The sequence below is a fragment of the Vipera berus genome (assembly GCF_964194415.1).
Source record: "Vipera berus genome assembly, chromosome: 2".
Classification (NCBI taxonomy): domain Eukaryota; kingdom Metazoa; phylum Chordata; class Lepidosauria; order Squamata; family Viperidae; genus Vipera; species Vipera berus.
Window position 1 is genome coordinate 235,247,343 of NC_138203.1, and position 25,076 is coordinate 235,272,418.

The following is a 25,076-nucleotide window of genomic DNA, read 5'->3' on the forward strand; positions in this document are numbered from 1 at the left end:
AGGTCTTCCCAGCTCTCTGAAATACTAATAAAAGGCAAGGTCATCCTTATCTGTAGGGGAAAGCAATTCCAGAGAAAGTTTGCACTTTCTTCTTTCTATTGCACTTAAGCATCTTCCTGACTATGATAGCTATACTTCCTTGGTGTTATTATCGCTGTGGCTGTTTTTCAGTAGTTTCCAACTATTTGTGACTTGATGGACATAATTTTGCTTGGGTTGTCTCTCTCAGTTACTGTTGCTTTGTGTTCTTATAAGTTCAGTGATACTATCTTCCCACCAATTTCTTTTTTCCCCCGAATTGTCTTTGATTTTCCCAAACATTAGTTTGTAGCTTTTTTTTAGCAAGCAGCGTGGTCTTACTTTCTCTAGTATGGATGGATTTTTATTTCTTCCTGTAGCCCAAGATATTTTCAACAATTGTCTCTAGCCAACTTCCAGCCTAACAGTGGTTTAGGCAACTGCCTTTCCTCACTCTAGTCTGACCCTGTGATGGGTATTGCTTAATTAGGTTGTTCAACAGGGAACTATTTACATCCAGCTCTTTAAAGTCTATTTTGATAAATTAGCTACAATAAAATTTTAGGGACTAAAAGCTTGAAAATGCCTCATAAAACTAAGAAAATAGCTCTTCTTCCATATTAAGTTAATAGCTCTGCTCCAAATGGGAGAGAGACAGTGTGCCTTGGGATGTGGAGTAATTGCTGGACCTAGATCTCTCATAGTCTTTCTCCCAAGTAGCAGCTCTCTCTTTATTTCTTGGCTATTCTCATTATTCCTGGGAATTTTAGAGCCTAGAGGGGTAAAATGTGTTGCCACCTTAACATCTTCTCTATTAGAATCAGGCTGGCATTGCCTGCTATACAATCTCGGTTTTGTAATAACTAGCAGCAGAATGAGTTTTTTGTACCCTTTTCGTTTACCTTCAACAAAAGCTTGTTTGAATCCCCATTCCTGACTCTGAAAGTGGTATTGTCAGTATATTATAAATTTAATTAATATGTTGCAATTTACCATTTCCAATGTCATTAGTACTTGCTCTGGGACTCTCAAAAATGCAAAGTGAATGTGCTAAAGAAATACAAGAGGCTACGAGGGCCAACTGCCATAAGTGGTGGAAAGTATTATAAACCCGAGGTGTTCTTATCATTTTTTTCTAGCAAGAGATACTGTACATTGGGGGAAAAATGCTGCTACTCAATCCCAAACGCCTCTGAAGTTACTAGGTTCACATGTCATGCCAAACCATGGTTTGTATAAGCATGATTTGTTGCCAGAACGTCACAGGTTCGCACAAAATTCCAACCAGAACCTAGGTATGAAAAGCACACCTGCACAAACACACATATTGAGGACTGCAGGTTCAATCTTTCCAGCCCTTTTTAATACTACTACTACTACTACATTCGTGTCAAGAGCACCGAAGCGCTTCTGAGTTGAAAAGATTGAATGCTGACATCACCATTGCCCAGGAGATGCCCAGTTTGGGGCTCCTTTCACGTCCCCATTAAGTTGCCCACAGGACTGGTACCCATCTATCTACTTGCAGTTGCCTCCTTTTGAACTGCTGGGTCAGCAGGAGCTGGAGCAGGTGACAAGATGTATAACAATAACAATAGCAACAGCAATTCAGTTTGAACATCTGGCTGGCTGTGATGAACCATAATAATAATTTATTAAACTTATATGCCACCTGACTACCAATGACTCTGCATAGTTTACAAATTGTTATTGAAAACAAATAACATACAAGGAATACAAAACAAAAAACCAAAGATGACAGAGGAAAAAAAATACCCAGATGGGAATAAGGAAAAGGAAATTTGGTGAGAAGACCTTAAGTCTTAAGACTTACTCTTAAGTGCCCGCAAGGGCCATGGGATATAAAGAGACCATAGACTACGCATTTCGGAATGCTGTGATTTTTAAATCATATTCCTGGACCCAGACAACATACTAAGCTAAGCCACAACCAAACAAATCACATTAAAGCTTAGGCTGATACACCGGAAAGTCACTATCTACTTCTATACCTCCAAGTGTCCTATTAAAAGACAACTTTCTTCATACTGATAGGCAAGTAGAGTCAGTGCTGCTAAATAAGCTTCAGTGTTGCTAAATAAGCTTCTTGCAATGCAGAGTCACATGCTCCAGTTCGCTATGTAGGCTAAGACTACCACTCCAAGCCCAGATACAGGCAAAATACAACTCTACCAGGGGTTTTGCTCTATTCTGCATTATGAAAGGGTGATGACAGGATCAGTCAGTAAGGAGAGCCACAGAAGGGAAATATAAAGTTATAGGGAGAGGCAAAACCATTAAGGCAGTCCCTGGTGCTTGTCATGTCAAACAGCCTTAGGTAGGAACACAGAAACAGGAAAAAAAACACCCCAAAACAAAAAACAAAGCATTAAAGTAGTTGAAGGCTTCTCTTTTGCAATTTTGTATGTGCCGAGTTTTGCAGAGTACAATGTCTGGCATAGAGAATAGATTCCTGGGAGTGATGATTTTCATTTTAAAAAACAAAATTCAGGAAGAAAATAAAAACAGGGTGCTCATTCTAATTCTTTGCTGCCATTCAGTGGTTGTCTGGGTTTTTGCAGCTGAGTGCTGATAACATTATTTAGAAACAAACATCGACATATTTCTTTGGAAGTGAATTTCGTAAAGTACAACTAAGTATGCATAATACTGAAGCATTTGGCCTCAGTCTAGCAAAAGCAAGTTTTTATAGAATACAATATAGAATATTCTTTACTGGCCAAATGTGATTGGACACACAAGGAATTTGTCTCCAGTGAATAAGCTCTCAGTGTACAGACAAACAACAAAGTAATATAATTGTAAGATACCAATAGGAGAAAGTAAGAGCAGAAGGATAATAGTAATACAGCCCTACTACGTGGGTAAATATCCTTAGAAATAAGACAGTGCTATGGAAAATAGGTGTTCGGCATTTGATTTTGTTGCATACCAATTTAGGAATAACTCAGTTAATTTAAATAATATTTACTAACCTCCAATTAAACGCAGTTGGGTGGGACAAGAAATCCCATTTAAACCAATGGATTATGCTGATTACAAACATGAAGTTCAATCTAGACATTATAAGAGAAGAGTTCTGTTAATCTATAAAAGTCAGCAATCTGGTAATGTGTCTTGAGACTCATCTTTTTTGATGAAGTAAGTTACAGTACCACAAAAGTTTTATACCTTTTAATAAAATTTGTTAGTCTAAAAAGCTGCTACTGAACTCCTTCAAATTTCAGTCCAGTTATGTCTTACTGGAAATTAATCTCTCTGTTCAAAATGGTTTTCTGTTTTAGTTGTAGTTTTCATTCCAACACATTTTTTCATGGATTAGAGCATATGTTAATATAGGGAATTCATGTAATTATACAAAATTTGCACAGTTTTAGATGCTGGGACCTTGGCTGATCCAGAAAAGGTAAGGAGTGAATCTTGTTGGTAATTAGATGGGCAACCGCCAGGAAATGCCAGCCTGGGGAATAAAAAGAAACCCCAGAAGAAGGCAATCATATATACTGTATTTCCTTGATGCTCTCAAGAAAACTACATGAATCTATACTTGAAGTTATCAGGCTTTGAGCCCGCCCCAGAGAAGAACTTTACCTGTTCTCCTTTCATAAAATACAAGACAGTGAAGTATGAAGACCATCTAATTCTTGTTCATTTTTTAGATATGACATTTTTTATAATACTCTTGCTCAACATCTCCTTAAGATGCTTCCTTCTTACAGCAGTGATTTCTTTTTTTGTTTTTGTAAGGACTTTAGAGTTCATTTATTTATATTACTGCTTATGCACCGTAAAGTTAAAATGACAATAGGATTATCACTGCTTTTCATTTCCACAGTTCTTCAGGTCCTCGTGAGCAAGTGGAGGCCTTGCCTACTAAGATATATATACCCAAAGTTTAATCTACCCATCTCTCAATCCCCGTAGAATACAGTCAGTGAAAGAAAATTATTTTTGTTCCATGTATTTTAAGGAAATATCTGAGTTTATGACAACTACATGCAGAAGTCCATGGTGAAAAAAAATCAAGAGTTTATTGATGAATTCTTCATCTTGATCTTTCTTGGCTTTTCTCCTTTGTGAACTGCTGCTCACAGATCTTTCTTCTTCTACACCCCATTTCTGCCTACCACCAATGCTACTGCCCCTTTTCAAAGTCCAGATTTACTATAATTCTCCAAATTCTGGCACTGATCTTAAAGTCATCCATATCCCTTCCAATCACACCCCAAAATGCTAATATCTTAATAAGTGCCTGCTTCTGTGGAGTTTCTCTGTGTGCTAAAATTTCCAGCTGGTCCCTTCCTTCAACCCAAGGAAAACCATAAGGGACAACTAGACCTTCCCTTATGTTGTGTGTGAAGCTTGTCTAGTTGTTGCAAGCTCCTACTTGAAGCCTCCTTCAAACAGGAGCATTTACATGCCTTTTATATTTCTTTAGCATGCATGAGCCTGGTGACACATGTGTTTGCTGAGGCAACATGTTATACATACTCTGAATAAGCTTTTTTAGTCAATGAACATATCATTGTTTTGAGTAGATTATCTGTATATCAATATGTCTAAAACACAATATCAAATTTATTTTGGACAATGAGTTTTTCCCCACTGCTAAGTTGCAGTGTTGCTTACCCATCAGTACAGACATACATCACCTGTCCAAGCACTCATTCTTTTCCTGCCTCAATTGCCTCAGTTTCAAATCACTGCAGTCATCTGATTTCCCTCCAAAAGAATAGCAATAAAAGGCAACTCTTTGCACCCAAAATACAAGGTTTCCTGTGCTGCTTCCAGCTGTTTAAGTCAATTTCAGAAATTTCAGTCCAGGATACAGTGGGTTGGCAACGGGGCTGGGTTGATGTTCGGTCCAGATTATGGCTATTGGAAGACCTTGTTGATCAGTTTCCTCCTTCTTGCCCTTCCCATCTATGCAAGTAAGACAAGGCTCTTTGATAACTCCTAGAAGTGTTGGTCTGCCATTTTTTTTAAAGAAATTGTTTCTTCTTCACTAATCCTGGGGCCTTTGCTTTTCCAGATGTTTGTACACATGGATGCCTTTACACTTTATACTTCCTTCCCACATGATTTCTTTTTCACTAAATGGACACTTTATTTTCTGTTTTTTCTCTCTTACACTCCACTTCCTCCCTCCCTTACACTCCACTGCTAAAATAATCAGAAGAAGAAGGGAACAGTTTGTTTTTCCCCCCCTAATTCCTCAATAGGTCCAGAGAAATTTTCTAGCAAGGAAAAACGGATTGTTCAGCAATTTCATTGAATCAGAGCAGCAACGTTCCTTCATTGCAGTCTAAATGTTTTTTTTTTTTTTTGTGGGATGGCGGAAAGAAATTTTGCAGTACTGGGGGCAGGGAATGGAAAGGTGAGGGGAACATGCTTCACTAGCATGGGCTCAATCCAAATGGATACTTATGGGCAGATGTAAGGTTTGAACAAACCATGAACTTCTAGGGTTGAGGATAGTTCATTGATTTAATGGGCCATCATTGGATCAATTGCAAGCCATTGTCTAGGAGAGAACATAGCAGCCTGGCGCCCTAGATGAAATGCTTGTACTGGACAGCAAATAGTTGCTGGATGGAAGGGGGTGTATCTGGCACTGCAATCAATTGGAACTGAAGCTGTTTATAGACTGGAGTAAAGTGCTAAAGAGCTGAAAACAGTTTGGGTGGGGAAAAAATGCTAGCAAGTTTGAATCAAAGCTGGAGAACATGGACTTAGTCTGCATTTGCAAAGGCCTGGGAGTCAGAAGAAGATAGAATCTACGGTTTATAAAAACTAATAAATAAATAAATAAATCTACTAATCCTGCACTCAAGAAGTAGTAAGCAGCCAAACTGGCAATTGGCTTTTGCTTCTTCTTGACCTTCCAGGTTTAGCAAAAAGGGCACGTTCTGGATACCTTCTATCAAAGAGTGCCATCTTGTTAGATTCAGGATTTGTCTGGTGTTAACCAACAATCAAGCAGAAAACAATGCCCTAATCAAGGAACTATCAAAGAGAAAACTACACTCCCACCAAACTGGCAGGGCAAGCTATTATATATAAACAGGGAGGAAACCAAACAGGGAGCAAACACACATTCACTCACATGGATGTTACCTAACCAGGTAATGAAATGTCTGCAAGCACACAACCAAGCTCAGAGAGCACCAAGGATTCCATAATGAGTATTCAGTTTTTTCTGCACTGTCACCTCTTGAATACCACCATCAAAGAGGCCAAAGCAATTTTGTCTGCCTACTTAAAATATCCCCAAAGAAGGTGGTGGAGAGACATTTCCATATGTCTGTCCAGGAAATTGACTTCTTCAGCACATTTATGGAGTCAGCAGAAGTAGAGCTCAGTCTGAAGGAGACTTCCCCTTTAAATACATGCAACAACCTCTTTCTTATTTACAGATACACATTCACACTCCTTCAGTACATAAAGGACCAGCCATTCAAGGGTGATGCGTAACTTTGCTAATTTTCTCTCCTTCATTAAATTGTAACCTTTCCATTTGGAGAGGAGGACATTTTCTCCCTTGCCTCCTCCCACCCACAGTGAGTTTCCCTGAAGGCTGGTCATGCTTGGTGGCAGGGAACAATGAGCTTCTTTTGCTCACGTGGACTCTTCCTAGCAAGGCATGCCTCCCATTCTAGAAGTGGCTCTGCTTCTCCCTCCCATCCTGCATTACCTTGTCCAAACCAGCTTCTTTCAACCCGGAAAACGGGGAGATATTGCATGACCCATGTTCTCCTATCGTTTCTCTAGTACATGGCCAAGTGAACTGAACTGATGGTGACAATTTGCTTCAGGTAAAATTAAGCCAGTCGTAGGCATACAAAAACCTCAAATATGTGGTGAAAGAACAATTGGTAAACTTCCAAGATGAATATCTTTTCTTCATAACCTTGAGGGTATTTTGTATTGTTGATTTCTAACATCCTGGGAAGCAAGTCAAAATATTTGCATGGGAAATACTGTTTCAGTTACCCATTCAACAGAGAATGTGCCATCATTGATTCATGTTCCACAACTTGTGATTTATCATAGATAATATATTCTCACTAGTAGCCAAAAACAAGCTGCCCACCAACACTTCTGTGAGCTAGGTGATTGTTCCAGAACTAGTGGTGCACAGATTGGAAATGCATGTTCAGACAAGAAAATAATAACATTTTTACACTTAAAAAAACGGACGTGTGTTCAACTGCTTGTTTTCCATAGCAGGAAGAGATTTTGTGAAGCCACCAAATGACTAAAGAGACTGTACTAGATCTCAGATCTGTTATTTTCTCACAAGCAGAATAACCATAATGAAAACTATCTTCATTTTCCAAGCACAAAATGCAGTGCATCCAGGCCTGCAAAACTATATCGCAACAAAAGTGAAAATTCAAAGAGTGGTGAATAACCACAAAATACAAACTGATTGCTCAAACATTTGAAGGTGTTCTTCTCCTCTCAACTTCAGTAGATTGACTTGTTTCTGTTTTGTCATGTGGGAGCTTTTAATGCACAGATGAGTTACTACAACTTCTGTGCTTTCTGAATTCTTAAAAGGTTCCTGGCACTGGATGTTGCTGCATCTGAAATGTGTAAGCAAAACATTTGCTTAACCTCCCAGTGAAATCAACAGGACTTCAAATTGCTTCATGGTGACTGGCTCATACCCACGGTAATTAAGCTTGGATCATTAAGCAGTACCCTTGGGTATTCTATCTAGAGAAAAGTCTGGCCACTTACTGGAATATCACTCAATTGCTCCTCTGGAGCTCTGTGTCTGATCATAATCACTTCAGAATAGCCATAAGAAGTTCTCATACTTTTAAAAACTCCTGAAAAGCTTAGGTAATAATTGACCCAGGAGACGGGCATGGACATAGGATCATAGTTGCAAGTGACCTTCTTTAACTAGAAACTTTGCTTCACCTCCAAGAAAAGGACCACACTGACAAAACTATACCCCATGCCAAAAGATAACCTCACCCAGCAGTTTCATGTACTGTAGCTGTTAAATTGGAGTGAAGGGTCATCTCTCTGCAAGTTCAATAAGGGAAGGGAAAGGCTTTATTTTGCCCCATGAGTAACCCTTAAAAGTTCTTGCCTGAGTTTGATTGGGTTCATTCTTTGTCTTTCTCCAATGGCACATCTAGCTATCTGGTATTCTGTTTCATCACCAGAACACCTCCTGGATCCTCCAGGATCCAGGAGCATACATACAGTATAGGTGTGATCCAGTCCAAGCCATTGTCAGCTTCCCATTCCAAGTGACAGTGGTATGTCCATGAATTGGAAAACTTGTCTGGAGAAGAATTACAAAGAGCTGGGCCACTTGCTGTCTCTTCATTCCACCGTAGTCATTGGTTCCACTTTTAGCAGAGCCATCTTCAGTTTGCCACTTCTTTTCCCGAAGTCAATTGTCGGTATGGTTCCATGAGCATAGTTTTTCTATGTCAGCTTTTCTTTGTTGTATAATTGCATCAAAAAACTATTGGCACTTTCAAACTGTGTTAAGCTGTTGCAGATCCTGGAGTAATAAATAATTCCTCACTCTTACTCTGTGCAAAAGAAAATTAAATCATATGAATACTCTCCCCGCTCCATATTTCTTTTTATTTCGTGTTTTGTGCATTTGTCTGTTGGTATGAAAAGAAGCCATGTAATTCTTGTAAGGGGAGGCTGCAAAGCCATCAAGCCACCTTCCCCTTGAAAGGCCAGAGGGTGGCTGAATCCAGGTAAATTGGAAACAGAGTGAGATAAACATTCCTGCAAATGGGGAAATGGACTGCCCATGACACCTGCAGAACTAAAAACATGTCAGGCACCAAACCAAAAATGCCAAGTGGAAATTCTTCCAAACTGAGTTTTTCTATTGTTTCAGACCTATAGACAAATTATTGCCAAACTGAGTACTTTAATATCTACATCCACAATATACCCTGTGAGCTATTATGTAGGGACTCTCTTCATCCTCTCTCATATAGCGTATCTGGACTCAGTTGCCTCTTATTCCTCTGGAATGCACCCTCTCCTCAGAATCCACCTCCTCACTACATTCCATCACATATCTTCAGAGAAAGTGTTCTGTAGTTTCAAATACAGCTCAACTGAGCCAGAATAAAAACCAGCTTTGCTTTTGAATACAGATGATGTCATGAGATCACAGAAATCTTGAGTTGGTTTTATAGCGGTGCAGAATTCTCAGGTATAAGTGTCCTGTGTTGCTGGCTTATGAATTCCCTTATGAACTGTGTATCTCCAATTAAACATTGCCCTGTGACACATACACATTAGAAGGGCAGGATATAAGCAAAACACACGAATGCATGTTGTTCTTTGAGTTTGCATTTTATAAAGATAGCTGAATGATTAGTTGAACTATTGGTTACCCTTGCTATTGAAAAAACTGCCAAAATGATGATGAAGCAATATTTCAAACTACCTACATATCAGTACTAAATAAAATAAACTGCTATGCACCAACAAAGGGTAAAAAAAAATAAGAACATCTGTCCTTTTGCTGGAATTACTTTCCAAGGGTATAGCTACCATCACCACCATCATCTGCTGCCCTTGACTAGGATTAAAAAGATGCAAGGTCTTCTGTCATGCACTGCTGGCTGTTTGTAGTCTTGGTGCCACATTAAACCAACAGGAAAGATTTAATCCATGAAAATTCATTAGACACGGAGCAAGCAAATGATCAGAGAGAAGCAAATGAAACACACAAGCAGATCCAGCAATCAAAATGGGGAAATTCAGAAAAAAAGAGAAGACTGTTCAATGCTCTTCTGTGTTTTTTTTAAGTACAAGATATTAGGTCAGCCATCCTGCAACTTGGTCCCTTCCAAATGTTCAAAAGGAAAAGTTTTATCATCCTTAACTACAGCATTTTGTATGATGAGATTTGTCCAGCACTTACTGGCTTGGGAAAAGTTCTCACTGAGCTTTTTTTAAAGATAAAATAAAATAAAATCCTACCTGAATCTTAGGGGGAAAATACCACAAATAATCTGTATCCTAACTATGTTATATTCCATTTCATTCTCATATTGCTTAAGTCATATGAAGCCTATCCTTGTTACCATAATTTTGGCTCAATGATGGTTGGTGAGACTGTGAAGACACTGTAAATCACTGTTGGGTAAATGACCTCTCTCTAACTCTTTTTAACAGACCTCTTATATTATCAGAACTTTTATTCCTTCTGTGCATTTTTCCACAGACCCTGAAAACTGCCTGCCTCCTCTCATGGTTTTTTCCTTCAGTTGATACACTTAAGTATACACCAACAAAATATGATTTGGAAAAAGAAGATAGGTGTACGAATGCTAGCTTTAGACTGACACACGCACATCTTATGCAAACTGTAAGCCAGTTAGTTGGGAGACGGGTTTAAATCCTGTTTCGGCTGCAGATTTGAGCAGGTCACACTCTTTCAGCCTTAGCATCTTGGCTTTAAAATGGGAACAACAGTGATCCACTGAATGGGATTGTTTGGGCTGTTGAATAAAATGTGGTTATACAGCCTGATGACATTTTAAGTGGCATAGAAATGATGTTAATAAAACCAATAGTTCATGACTTTCTAGTGACACGCTAACAAAATCCCCCTTCCTGCTGACATCTGCCCTCCCTGAAATGGTGAACAGTAATGTAAAAAAGAAATGTGATTCTCAGAGTTATTAGTATGCTGTGAACTTGCTTGTCAGACTGCCAGTGGGTAGGTAAAGGTTTCTGAATCAGGTCCTTATTATTTAAGCCGTATCACAATCAACATGAAAAAGACTCACTTTAGATTGCAGAGAATAAAGCATCTTGACATGTAACAGAAGCACCCAATTTTCAATAAAGATATTAAACCTAAGCCTCAGAAAAAAAAGAGGGAGGAGAACAATTACATCATATTTTTTTTTGCTTTGAGCTAATATGAAAAATGTCAATTTATTTAACTAGGTGAACATCCACAATTCATAAGCACCCTGAAAATTAGATCCCTTTTGATCCTCTATTTTGCCTGGAAGCTTCTTTAACAACTTTTCACAAATCCAAGGTCTTGATGCAGGCCGATGGCCTGGAAAGAGAAAAAAAAAAGCTCAGAAACTAACGATTCTTTCTCTGCAAGGCTCTGAAAGAAGGCACTTATTTTTTGATATACCTGTTCTGTACCAGCCTGCTACCGGCCTTGCAGAAAGGCAACCCCTGTACAAACGGCAGAGGCTGGAATACGTCTGCCAAATTTATTACACAAACAAAAAAAACATGAAACAAGATACCGGAGCTTTGATCCTCTATCGGAGCGGTTGCTTTCAGCAAACCAGCCCTCCCCCAAACACTCCCTTTATAAGAGTTCAGGGCGTGGCCTCTCTTTGCCTCCTTCCGAGAAGTCCCACAGCCTTTCTCTGCTTGCTCCTACTTGACTGCCTCCTGCGTCGGGCGTCCTTGAACAGGGCCAGCTGTGGGTCATCTTCATCCACACTGTCGGGCTCACACAGCTGGGTCTCCACCAAGTAAGAGGGGCCTGGCTGGGGGCTCTGCGGAGTCTCCAAGCCATCATCAGCAAGTTCTTCTTCAACACCCCCCTCCTCCCCCTCATCTGAGTCATCCGAGTCATCCGACCCAACTGCCGAACCCACAGGCTGACCCTGAATCACAACAATACCCTCTTCTACAATCACCAGGAAATTGACACAGGGAAACCTAATCTTTTATTTGTCCCTTTAATTTGCTTGACAAAAATACAGAAATAGTTTGCCACTTCCATCTTGCATTTTTTAAACTTCCAGTCTAGCACCCAGTCCTGGGGTTTCCTGAGAGTTTCCGATCCAACTACTAACCAGCTCCATGCCTGTTTAGCTTTTTTGAGATTTGCCAGGGTCAGCTAGCTGCTGCCACCTGCCATGACAATATAAAAAGATTTTCTGAAATAGTAATCTTCCTTAAAGATAACTTTGAGATAATTAGGCTTATCTCAGATGCTCAAAGAAATTTGAAATATTCTGTCTAAATCTAATTTCATTTGTATTAAATTAGAGCAAGAGAAATGATGTTGCTAACTAAAAACACACTTCTTAGGAATCTTGATTCCAACATTAACAACAACAAAAAATGACAGCAATTAGGACTGGAATTTCCACCACTAAGTAACTCATAAAGCGTGATGTCACATGACTGGGCCCCTTAAGCAATGGCAATCCCAGCAGTCCACATTACCATTGTTAAGCAAGGACCATACAGGTCATTAAGCAAAGACCAGTGGGAAGCAAGTTAGCTGGTGAGCAAGAGCTGTGGGCAGGCAGGCAGGTGGACACCATGAATGGGCTCTAAGGCCAAACTGCCGGCCCACGGGCTGGACGCGTCATCTGGAAGCCACACCCACCCCATTGTCGGCAATGGCAAAATACGTCTCACAACGTCACACGATGTCGTGAGTTTGACATGTCTGCGAGTCTAAGGAGCACAGGTGGGCAAGCAAAAAAGCGGCAGGAGAAGGAATTACTTGCAGGAGTGACCTGCAACATCCTGCTTGCCTCCCCCATTGATTTTGCTTGTGGGAAGCCAGCAGAGAAGGTTGCAAATGGAGATCACATGAATGCAACAGTCATAATTATGAGGTGGTTGCCAAGTGCCCAAGTCCCAGTCACATGACCATGGGGATGCTGCAACAGCTGTATCTCCAGGACTGGTTGTACATCCCCTTTTTTTCAGCACCGTCATAACTTTGATCGCTGGATGAGTGGTCATAATCAAGGATTAACCACAGGTCACATCCTACATCTCAGATCTCTGAACATGTCAGAATTATTACTGAAACTCAGTGATGTCAAGGCTGGTTTATATCAATATACAGAGAAACTTAACATTAAGAAAACCAAGATCATGGCATCTGGCCCTCTCAATTCCTGGCAAATAGATGGGGAAGAAATGGAGGTAGTGACAGATTTTATTTTCCTGGGCTCCAAGATCACTGCAGATGGGGACTGTAGTCAAGAAATTAAAAGACGCTTGCTCCTGGGGAGGAAAGCCATGGCAAATCTAGACAGCACACTAAAAAGCAGAGACATCACCCTGTCAACAAAAGTGCAAAAGGCTACGGTCTTCTCAGTTGCAATGTATGGCAGTGAAAGTAGGACCATAAGAAAGGCTGAGCGCCAAAGAATTGAAGCCTTTGAACTATGGTGCTGGAGAAGACTCCTGCGAGTTCCTTGGACTGCAAGGCGATCAAACCGGTCAGTCCTAGAGGAGATCAACCCTGACTGCTCTTTAGAAGGCCAGATCCTGAAGCTGAAACTCAAATACTTTGGCCACCTAATGAGAAGGAAGGACTCACTGGAGAAGAGCCTAATGCTGGGAAAGATTGAGGGCAATAGAAGAAGGGAATGACAGAGAATGAGTTGGCTAGATGGAGTCACTGAAGCAGTAGGCGTGAGCTTAAATGGACTCCAGAAGATGGTAGAGGATAGGAAGACCTGGAGGAACATTGTCCATGGGGTCGCGATGGGTCGGACACGACTTTGCAGCTAACAACAACACAGAGTAATCAGGCAGGATATCCCTGTAAAAAATGGATTTTTTACTAATGAAATTTACTTTTGTGGCTTATCTACAAAATTGTGCTATCCATTTATAGCAGAAAGAGGGACTGCGTTTTAAATAGCCATGCTTTAAGCCATTTAGGATTTAAAGTTTAAATCCTTAGATTGTACCTGAAAAAAACTTGCAAGAGGCAATGCAGATTTTATAACTCAAGCACAATATAATCATGACATCATGGGAGCAGCTGATCCAGAATGCAGTTATGGTAATCCCACAGTAAAATGTCACTTCTCTGTTTTGAGAGCTGCCTTGGTTATCAGTTGACTTCTGGGTCAATTTAAAGGGCTGGTTATCACCTAGAAAGCCCTTCTAGGCAGAGGGCCTGGTTATACAAGGGAATGCCTGTCTTCAATAATTTCTGCCAATCCTCTATGCTCTGACAGTGTTGGCCTGTTCCAGGTCCCATCACTTAAACTATGCGACCTGTGGGACCGGAGAAGGGGCCTTTCTCTGTTGGGATGTTTGCCTTCTGATATTCAGAGGGCTTCTGCCCTTCTTTAAATGAGCCCTTAAAACGTGACCCTTCTCTCAGCCCTTGGGCTACACTGGTGCCTGTGGTGCCTATTTGGTCAATTAGATTTTGTTTGTTTCTCAGTACTTCCTTTTTTTTAGGCAGAATATTTTGTTTTATATTTTTCTATCTGTAATCTGGGCAAGTAAGTACACAACAGCCGGAGTTCTAAGCTTGGAGGTTGACATTTCCTCAATGCCCACTGCTTCCGAAGGTGGAAATTCTGGCAAAGAACATCAAGATCAAACTGTGTCTGCCCATCATCTTATAATTATTCTCCTCTTTCCCCCCCCCCCATATTTAATGTTTTAAAAGTAGAGTTGGTTGCCTGCCATCTCTTTTAACCCTGGAGCATATAAAGACTCACATAATAGAATGGGCAGGGAAGGGAGGGGTGGGGAAGCCGGTAGCAGAGCTCCTTCTGAAGGCACAGAAGCTCTGTCAAAAGCTGAGCTGATGCTGCGGGGTCCAGGGACGGGGGATGAGAGCTGTTTTCAGCACCTCATTACTCATTGGCTGCTGGAAGTCAGTTCTTGCTAGTGCTGCCAGCTGCAATAGTATAGGAGGGAATGTGGGAAGAGGGGCTGGCAAAGTGAAGGAATGAGAGAATTTCCTATAAAGAAGTCAGCAAGATTTGCTTCCTAATATGTGTGCATAGGATTACAACACTGTTTCAGTTATATAGAGCAGACAAGAGAGTGATAGTTCAAGCACTAGATAGCAACCTATGGCGCCAAATCTACAAATATTTTCAGAATGTAAGCTACTGGATTTTGGAATTTAGCCTTACGCTGTTAAAATGAATTATATGCATGATTTGCTGAAAAATTGGTTTACTACCTGTTGCAAATGAGGAGCTGACACTGAGGCAAGATTCAAACAGATGACTGGCTAATTCATTGCTCTGTTTCTTATCCACTACTTAACTAACACCCATTTTTCAAAGCTGCATGACAAGGCCCATGTTTCTTAGATAGGCCATTCAGTGCCATTGAACCCTTGAGGCTGGTGGGGTTCTTCGTTAAAGCTGTCTAAGCAGAAGCTGAGTGACTGCTAATCAGGGATGCTATAACTGCCCCTGGCATCGAGCAAAGATTTGGCTTAGTCTTCCAAATAGGGAGACTAGTTGAATTTGATAATTAGGAATTTTGTTATAATTAAGATGGGGTACAATTCCAATGAGAACTTAATTGCCCATTAGGTTCATAGTTCTCAGAATTTAGCATTGTAGCTCCTTTTTCCATAAATACAATAAAATAATAAAATGCAGCTTTAAAATGTTTAGAAATATGTATTTGTATATGTATAGATCCATCATCAATTCTTACTTCCTGTTCAAAATTCATTTATGTGATAATAAAATACACATGAGTCCTCATTAAAATACCAATGGAGGACATTTGATATTTCATTATCCTATAACACTTTTTTCCGTATCTATTGTCCACAAACTGTGTCCGCCTTTCAGCTGTAGAACTCTCCATCCTGAACTATTTATCTCAGTCTCAGCACAGGCAAATTGTTCACACCCATCTGTGAAATCCTGGGCTATGTAGTTCTTTCTATCTTCTGCCTCAGCTCTGTGCAACTACAGCTTTGCAACTCAGTCCCTAACTAGGAGCACATGCAGATTTGGATAAGTTTGCCTTGGAAGTATCTTAAGAGCCCATCATATGTTTTTTTTGTGTGTGTGTGAATGTTTTTAGGGAAAGTAAAGCTAAAACCTAATCAATGCAGGTTTGTTGAGACGGGAACTGTCGAAACTGCTTATGGGTAAGCCAATACAGCCATTGCAAAAAATCAAAGCTGAGTTCTCAAAATAGGAATATCTTTCTGGGTGCCAATAAAGCTACAAACAATCACAGAAACAGATTACAGAATCTTGTACAATTATTATTTCATTGCCTTCTATATAACAGTTCACAATCATCTGATAATATAGCAGAAAATAAATACCTTACTCCAGCATTTATTGCAATATTGCAGAAATATTTGCTGAATATTTGCCATGTATAGCCATTGAGACAGGATGAGGCCTGGGATGCCCCACTTTTTACCACTGGGAAAATCCCTTGAAGTCCCAATCCGGTGAGCATTCATAATCAAACAACAATTGGCAATGAGGGCAAGTGGGAAAGAGTAACCCCTTACCTTGAAGTTAATTAGGGCTATTGCACCGGTTTAGATGCAGCAGCCAAACTGTGAGTGAAACTGAATGAATTCCTCTTGTTACTTTATACAATTCTTGCAGGCATGGATATTCACAGATCAATGAATGTAGCATGCAAGAATTAGTTATTCTGGTTTTATTTAATATGACCCTTAGAGCCACATTTTATGCAATGGGCAAAGACACATTCTGAGCAGACCAAGGTTGTGCTCCCTCATAAACCAGGCAATTTGGAGGGCAATTTCTACCCAGTTTGCACAGATTCCCTGCAGACCTCTATCCATGCCAACACTTTTTTTTACAGTGAGTGCATAGTGGGGTAACTGTGGACAGAGTAAAAGATATATAAATGAGTCATGGTGCCTGGATTTAGTTTTATAGTGGGGGGTTCATTTTTAAAACATTATTTAAAAGTGAAACTAGCCTGTTTTTATTTTCTGATTTTAATTAATTTTCTTGTTGTTTTACAGTACTTGTGTTTTGCTAAGGCTAGAAGGATCAGCTATAAATAGAAGCCATATCTCTTTCAAAGCCAATGTGACCATTGAATCATACAGGAACTAGAAGACAATTGTGCTGATACGTTTAGTGTACTTCAGTTGAAAAATTATAGAAATGGCACACTGTAACAGCAATCCAATATAGCGTCACCTGTTGGCTCTCTTATTTCAAAAATTATGATCTAGGAAGTCAACTTCCACAATTAAATTGTGGAACGAGAGAAACTACTGTAATTTCTATGAACTTTTTGACTTGGTAGTAGTCTTTCTTATTTTTATTAAGAAACTGGGTTGATCAAATTTACTGCTTTCTGCTTTCTTGTGTTGTTAAATCATTCCTAATTAGGCAGAGGGGGAAAAAGAGTAAGCAGAAAAAGTTAGCAGAGATTCAAAGATACTGTTTGCCTCTTTCATCCCAATGTAGATCATGACATTAATTATTTAGAAGAAAACAGTAGTCTTTTGCCCAGTAACAAATGTAATGTATTAACAAAATCAATACTGTGTATCTCTAATCAGTCTGGTATTCTTGAGGCAACCTGATACAAACAATATTAACCTTGCATTTATATGGATGCTTCTTTCAAAAACTGCTGTAAAAGTAAAAAAAAAAGTACAGAAAGAATGAGCAAATTGTATACTTCTGGAGAGAAAAATAAAGGTTCAATATTCTTTTCAATATTTTTCTCCATCAACAAAATACCCTTATACTATAGAACAGCAAAAAATGTAGAGTACCCAAATACTCATTTTCTAAAAATTACACTTTTCTTTGAGAATTTGAGGAAACATTGGTAATCTTTATATAAAACTGGCATATATCCATATACAGGCAGTCCTCAACTTACGACCACAATTGAGCCCAGTATTTATGTTGCTAAGTGAGAAGTTTGTTAAGTGAGTTTTGCCCCATTTTGCAACCTTTCTAGCCACATTTGATAAGTGAATCACTGCAGTTGTTAAGTTGGTAATACAGTGTTAAGTGAATCTGGCTTCCCCATTGACGTTGCTTGCCAGAAGCTCGCAAAGATGATCATGTGACCCCAGGGCACTGCAACCGTCATAAATTTTAACCAGTTGTCAAGCATCCAAATGTAAATCACATGATCATGGGGATGCTGCAACAGTCATACGTACGGTATGAAAAATGGTCATAAGTCACTTTTTTCAGTGCTGTTGTAAGTTCAAACGGTCAATAAATGAACTGTTGTAAGTCGAGGACTACCTATAGTGAATTTTATCATGAAGCATCTTAGATTTTTATCAAATACAAATAGTAGTGTTCACCTACTTCCTTTTTATTCATCCATGAATACGCAAGGATATCTGGTGCTAGGGATGGTAAATTCCAAGTCTAATCTCGACCTGGACAATTTTGTTGGGGCATATCTGGAAAATTAAAACCAAAATAAGAAAACCTACAAACTTACAAATCAACCAATACATGATGTGCACTAGACATTGGAGACATGGCCCTGCAATAGGCCAGCCTTTTCCCAAATGGGCAGTTCAAACAATTGATATTAAGGATGAGAATTTGGCTTGATGGACACTAAGATATGGAGTGCCACAGGATTCAATTCCTTTCCCTCTATTCTTTTCCTTCTATTGTTCAATATTTCTAGGAAGCTGCTGAGATAAATCATCTGTTGATTTGGATGCAATATAAACAATACTATACGCTGATGATACTCAAATGTACATCATCCCCTTGGCTGGGCCAGTGATGGGACAAAACCATTCTAACAAGACAGAGTTACTGCCTGAAGTCATCTCTTAAAAGGGAGGTACTACCTATGAGAGACCAGGTCCATAAGTTAGGAGTTCTTCTGCACTCACACCTACTGCTTACTGGGCAGGCAGAAGTTGCAGCCAGAAGGGAATTCATATAGCTGTGCTTGATACATAAATTGTGGTCTTATTTGAGGCATGAGGATCTTGGTTCAATAACCTATGGCCTTATTACAACTGTGCACTGTATTTTGGGTTCCCTTTGAACATTACACCAAAGTACAGTTAGTTCAGAATTCAGGCAGTGTTAACCACAGAAGTAGGTTTCTAGGTGCCATTGAAAATTCTGCTTTTAACCTTCTTAACACCTAGACTCGTAGAACAGTTTCTGGAATTGACATGTCTAATATGCTGCTTCTGGGGAAAAACTATTAATATCCCTTATTTCTGCAAAGTGAGGAAAGCTAAGGCCAGGAGGTATTATTTCCTCTGTTGTGTTCTTGGCCTTGTGGAACAGTTTACCCTCAGCAATCAGACTTGTTCTTTCCTTCGTGATGTTCCCCCAAAATGGTCATGATGCTGCTTATCCAGAAGGCATTTAATGAATAACCATCACCATTGTTTGACTTTGACTTTGGCTTTTTATTTATTTATATTTTTATTCTCATTAAGAATGCATTGGATTAGTGTATTTTAAACACAAACTGTGTTTGTTGATGATTTAATAATGTTTTTTTTCCCTTAAATATCACTTACTATTGTAAGCTACTAGGAATCCATGATGGATTATAAATATGATGATAGATAGATAGATAGATAGATAGATAGATAGATAGATAGATAGATAGATAGATAGATAGATAGACAGACAGACAGACAGACAGATAGATGAGAGAGGAGAGAGGCACTATGCGTTAATCAACTTTTTAAACTACAAGCTGCTTGTTTAAATGACTTTGAGACAAACTTGATTCTTGGCAATCACATAGATAGGTCCATGCAGTTTTGGCAGCATTTGTGAAAGTGTCCTCCTAGTTTTCCAGCTTCTTTGCTAGAAAAGTACGGCCACAAAGGAATAACTATAGATCTTCTAGAAGAGTGACCAGGTAACATGACCTAATGTTTTCAACTAACCCAGAGCCACCTAATCATCGCTGGCAGTTTAAGATAACAGTAAGTGAAGAGCCAGGGTAAAGTATGTGCAGTGCAATGAATACCACCAAGCATTCCCTTTTCTTTCTCTTCTCTTTCCATTCCTTCTCTCTTCCTGCCCCCTTCAGAGGCCAGATTAAATAGCATTCCTTCAAGTGTTTCCACCCAAAACTACCTCTGTTGAGTAGATTGGTCTAAAAAAGAGTCACCAACCCCTAACAACATCGTGGTAGTTTCCCAGCTGAGGGTACATTTGAATCTGGACTCCCCCAATCCTATTCCATTTACTGAACAGCTCTATACTACTCTGAAATTTGACCAAATCCTCAGGCAATCTTAGCACTGTGTTTATGAATTGATATGGTAGGATGCTGTTACTGCCTCCAAAATTATCCAGTCAATGGTCAGCATTACCCTTATTTTCTATTTCAAATCCCAGATGAGTATAAAAGTGGATTAATGCCAACTCTTTTTCTAGTTTAGATGGCAGGATATAGATTGCTAATGGCTCCAAAGGGTTAATGCAAGACTCCTAGTGGGATATGGGTCTCACTCTGAGATGGTGTCATGATTGCTTAACTGGTTGTGTTAGAGATGATAATAACATTTCTAAACAAATATAGGCAAACAATAGCCCTGCTTTCCCATATACAGTTATTTTTTAGTTTATCTGATCTTGTCTTTATTTTAGCTATAAAAGATTTTAAAAATATTTTTAAAAATTAAGGAAATATTCAGATAATAATATCAACCACCTCAAAAACCACTTCTGGCTTTTGAATATTCTATTGTTGATAGGATGAGTTTTACTTAAATTTAAATAAGAGAGCAATGCAGCCAGATTGCCATCATACACCATATTTCTATCTCAAAGACTGAGTACCCTGCAGAGACAGGGACACCAAATTCTAAAGCAAATTGCATGTAAATATTGTGCCATTTGAGGAACTCACAAGGGATGCAACACATTCTGGCAAAGTGCCATTTCTTCAGATTAGAAGGAACGATTAACAATGTTGTACAGTCCCTTACTCCCAAATACCTGAAAGCTTTTACAAAGGAAAACCACCGCATTGACACTTTCAGGGAAGCCAAGTTTATTCTGCCAGTTGTTCTGAAAAAATAAATAAATAAATATAAGAGCTCTGCTCCTGCAATTGGAATTCCAGACTGGGTCACAGAAAAGACAGGAAGTGTATCCATACATGCCTCTTTTCAGTCAGAGGTTATGATTCCTAAGCCACAGTTAATTGCTGATTGCTCCTTTTTGCTTGTGTGAGTTAGCTCAGTTCACAAATCAGGGCAACTCTTATCTTTTTTTAAATAGTTTTATCTGCAAACTTAAAATCTTGACTTCTTCTAATTAAAGTTGTATGTCTCAACAACCAAGATCTATGACTAGACTTTTACCAAAGAATTAAAAAAAGTAATCAGCCACTGAACCTAGGAGTACCACTGAAGGTAAGAACAAAACTCAAGGTACAACACACAACCAATGTGCCCTTCATCTGTAAAGGAAACCAGTTTCCTACTATTATTGGTGGTTTTAGAAAGCTGGAATCATCCCTAAACTACATTTAACAAATTCATTCCTTTCATAGGAGGTTAATTTGCCAGCAACCATCCCAATGCTCTCAAAGTTTGCTCAGGGAGGACACTGGAAGATGAAAAAGTCCATTGTACCAATCCCCACAACTAGAATGCTGTTTTCTAGAGGAGACTGCTGTATGCCCCATTTCACGATCTACCAATGCAAATACCAGAGCCAAACTAACTGAGGTTGTAAGCACAGCCTAACAGTGATGTCTCTTAGCCTTTCCATTGTTTAACTGAGAAGATATTAAGACTCAGTGAATGCTCAAAAGTAAAGTTGTGTGTTGCAGTAAAAGAGTTAAGGGAGAAAAAAAATTTCTGAGGTGCCCCGCCCCTCCCTTGGTGCACTCAACACATGCTTATTTGCTTAATGGTTCACCAGGCATGGAGGAGGGAAGGGAACCATCTTATTTTGCACCTCAGGCATAATTTGGACTACACTTTTCAAAAGCATGATGGGGGCAGTGTAGGGAAATAGCCCTCTATGCATTCTTGTCAAAGGGAGAATGAAATCTCAGCTAAGGAGAAGCAAATGATGAGAAGGGAAACAGTCAAAGGGAAAACAGAAAGAGAAATACCAAAACATTCCAGGAATAGAACCAAGAAACACCAGTTTTTGAAAAAGCTGGTTGGAAATCACATCCTTTGTTAAGAACGGGATAATTAAGATGGGTGGACAGGTCTTGAATGACCTTGATTTATTTTTCTATTTTCCAAAGTAGACCAACAATGGGCTGAAGATACAAATAAACCACAGAATTAATGAGGGTCAGATGCAGTTAATATGGTAGATGTAAAAGCCAAATATACAGGAAATAAACAGCTCTGTGCCAGAATGTTAGGTAGTAAAGAACTTCTGATTTTTGCAGTGTTTCCTCAGTTAACTGCTCCACTTCAGTATATGATTTAGCACCCCTCTGGAATACAGTGGATGCTCTGCAATGTGCATTTCCAACTGTTGAGCTACTATATTTCCTCATCCAAAGAAATGGCTGCAATAGACTAGAGAACCTGATCTAGTCTGTCCCAAATCTCCTTAAAACAAATAAAGATAAAGTACTAGCCATATTAATGATATATCTACTTTGAATCATTGCCCTTTCCCACATGCCCTCCCTACCTCCCAAACATTAAGAGACTCTCTCTGTGCTAACATCTCTTCACTGAGCTAATGGTGCTTATTCCCAAAGAAACATCCATACAAATGAAATGTTGTCCTGCTTTCAGGGTCAGTATATCTGTGGCTTTAAAAATTACTTTAGGTAGCTTGAGTCTAGGCCTGATGACTGCATCTGGATAATAGTATCAAATATCTGACCTACTAAGGTTACCCCCATCTAACTTCTTCATTTTAATCTGGTATCAGAAGGCCAAAACTACTTCATTGACAACACAGCAGAGTGCACAAACTGAACTTTACAGAATCATGAAAATGTAGAGGGGTGGGTAGGTTAAAATTTATTATTTATTTATTATTATTTATTTTTTTTATTGAAAAGTTTTATCATACATTTTATCTTTAACAAACCCCCCTACCCCTCCCCTATCCCTCCCTCCTTACCCCTCCCCCCCTCCCCCCCCGACTTCCCAGAGCTAAGTACAAGGTATAAAAAACAAAAAAAAAGAATCATAAACAACCATATGCTAACAACCGTAAACTCTAAAATCTATCACTCTCTAGTTCATATAGGATAACTACAAACACTATTAATATAAAATATATAAAAAGAAAGAGAAAAAAAAAAGAGAAAAGAAGGGAAGACTTATTCAAATGCTACATGAAACTTTTTAGTCCCATATTTGTTCTGGATATACTCAATCCATTTTCTCCACTCCATAATATAACGTTCTTGCGAATGATCTTTCAAATAGGCCGATATCTTTGCCATCTCTGCCAGGTCAGAAACCTTTAAAGTCCATTCTCCTATAGTCGGCAGTTCCTCCTTCTTCCAATACTGACCTATTAAGAGTCTTGCTGCCGTAATTAAATTCAACATCAACTTAGTGTCCACAACTGTAGCATCTGTAATTATTCCCAACAAAAAAAGTTGCGGACAAAACTTTATCCTCTGTTTAAAAATCTTCTGCATGCTCCACCAGACTTTTATCTAAAAAGCCTTAACCTTTTTACAAGTCCACCATATGTGAAAATATGTTGCGTCTTCGTCACCGCACCTCCAACATTTAGGCTGATAATTCGGATACATACTTGCAAGCTTTTTAGGATCTAGATGCCATCTATAAAACATTTTGTAAAAATTCTCTCTTAGATTTTGAGCTTGTGTAAATTTTACGTTCCTCACCCAAATCCTTTCCCATGTATCCATTGTAACTACTTCTTGAATATTTTGGGCCCATTTAATCATACAATCTTTAACAAGCTCTGTTTCTGAGTCAATTTCTATCAATGCAAGATATATCCGTTTGATATGTGCGGGACCCTGATTTCTAATTTGTTTTGTCAAATTTTCATCAGTCATTGTAAAACCAATTTTCTGGTCTTCTTTCCACCTGGCCCATAGCTGAGTATATTGAAACCAATTTTGAACAACCTTCTCTTCTCGCAAGAGGCTATATGATTTCAAACTCCAGACATTTCTTTCCAAGCTCAGAATCTCCTTGTACGTAGTCACATCATGTTTGAAACCAGCATGTATATTTTCTATTGCGTGTTTTGGAATTGCCCACAGTGGTATTTTACAATCTAGCTTATATCTATACTTCTTCCAAACTCTCAACAATGCCTGTCTTAGAATATGCACTCTAAACACATTGTCTACCTTCTTGTCATACAACAAATATGCATGCCAGCCAAACAACAAATCGTGGCCCTCAAGATTTAATAATCTCTCTTGTGTCAAATTAATCCAATCACTTATTCCTACTAATGCAGCAGCTTCATAATATAGTTTAAGATTGGGCATTTTAAGACCACCTCTCTCACGAGTATCCTGCATAATCTTAAGTTTAACTCGTGGCCTTTTCCCTGCCCAAACAAATTTATTGATACCTCGCTGCCATTCCTCCAAATTAGAATCTTTCTTAAGAATCGGTATCATTTGAAATAAAAATAGAAATTTAGGCAGGACGTTCATTTTCACTGCTGCGATCCGTCCCAACAAGGACAATTGCAATTTTTCCCAACTCTCCAATTCTTTTTGAATTTTCCCCCACAGTTTTTCATAATTATTTTTATATAACTTTGTATTAGAGGGTGACAAAAGCACCCCCAAATATTTTACCCTTTTAACAATCTCAAATCCAGTTAATCCTTCTAAGAGAGCCTTTTGCGAAACTGTCATATTTTTAGCCAGAATTTTGGTTTTCTGTATATTAACTTTAAATCCAGAAACCTTCCCGTATTGTGTTATTATCTCCATCAGGTCCACAACAGAGTTCTCTGGCTGGGTCACTGTAACAACCAGATCATCTGCGAATGCTCTCAATCTATAATCCTGATCTCTAATTTGTATATTATTTATTATTTAAATTTATATACCACCCTATTCCCGTAGGACTCAGGGTGGTTTACAGGGAAAATTAAAATACATAGTATACAAAATTAAAATCAGTTAAAACTATTGATTAAATTACAGTCCCTGAAGTTAAACTAAAACCCAATTAAATTAAATTAAATTAAAACCCCTCAGTCTGGGCCAAACAGCTCGAAGAACCAGGTTTTCAAGTCCTGGCGAAATGAGCGAAGGTCGGGGGCAGTCCTGAGTTCCGTGGGAAGTTGGTTCCATAGGGCCGACGCGCCCACAGAGAACGCCCTTCCCCT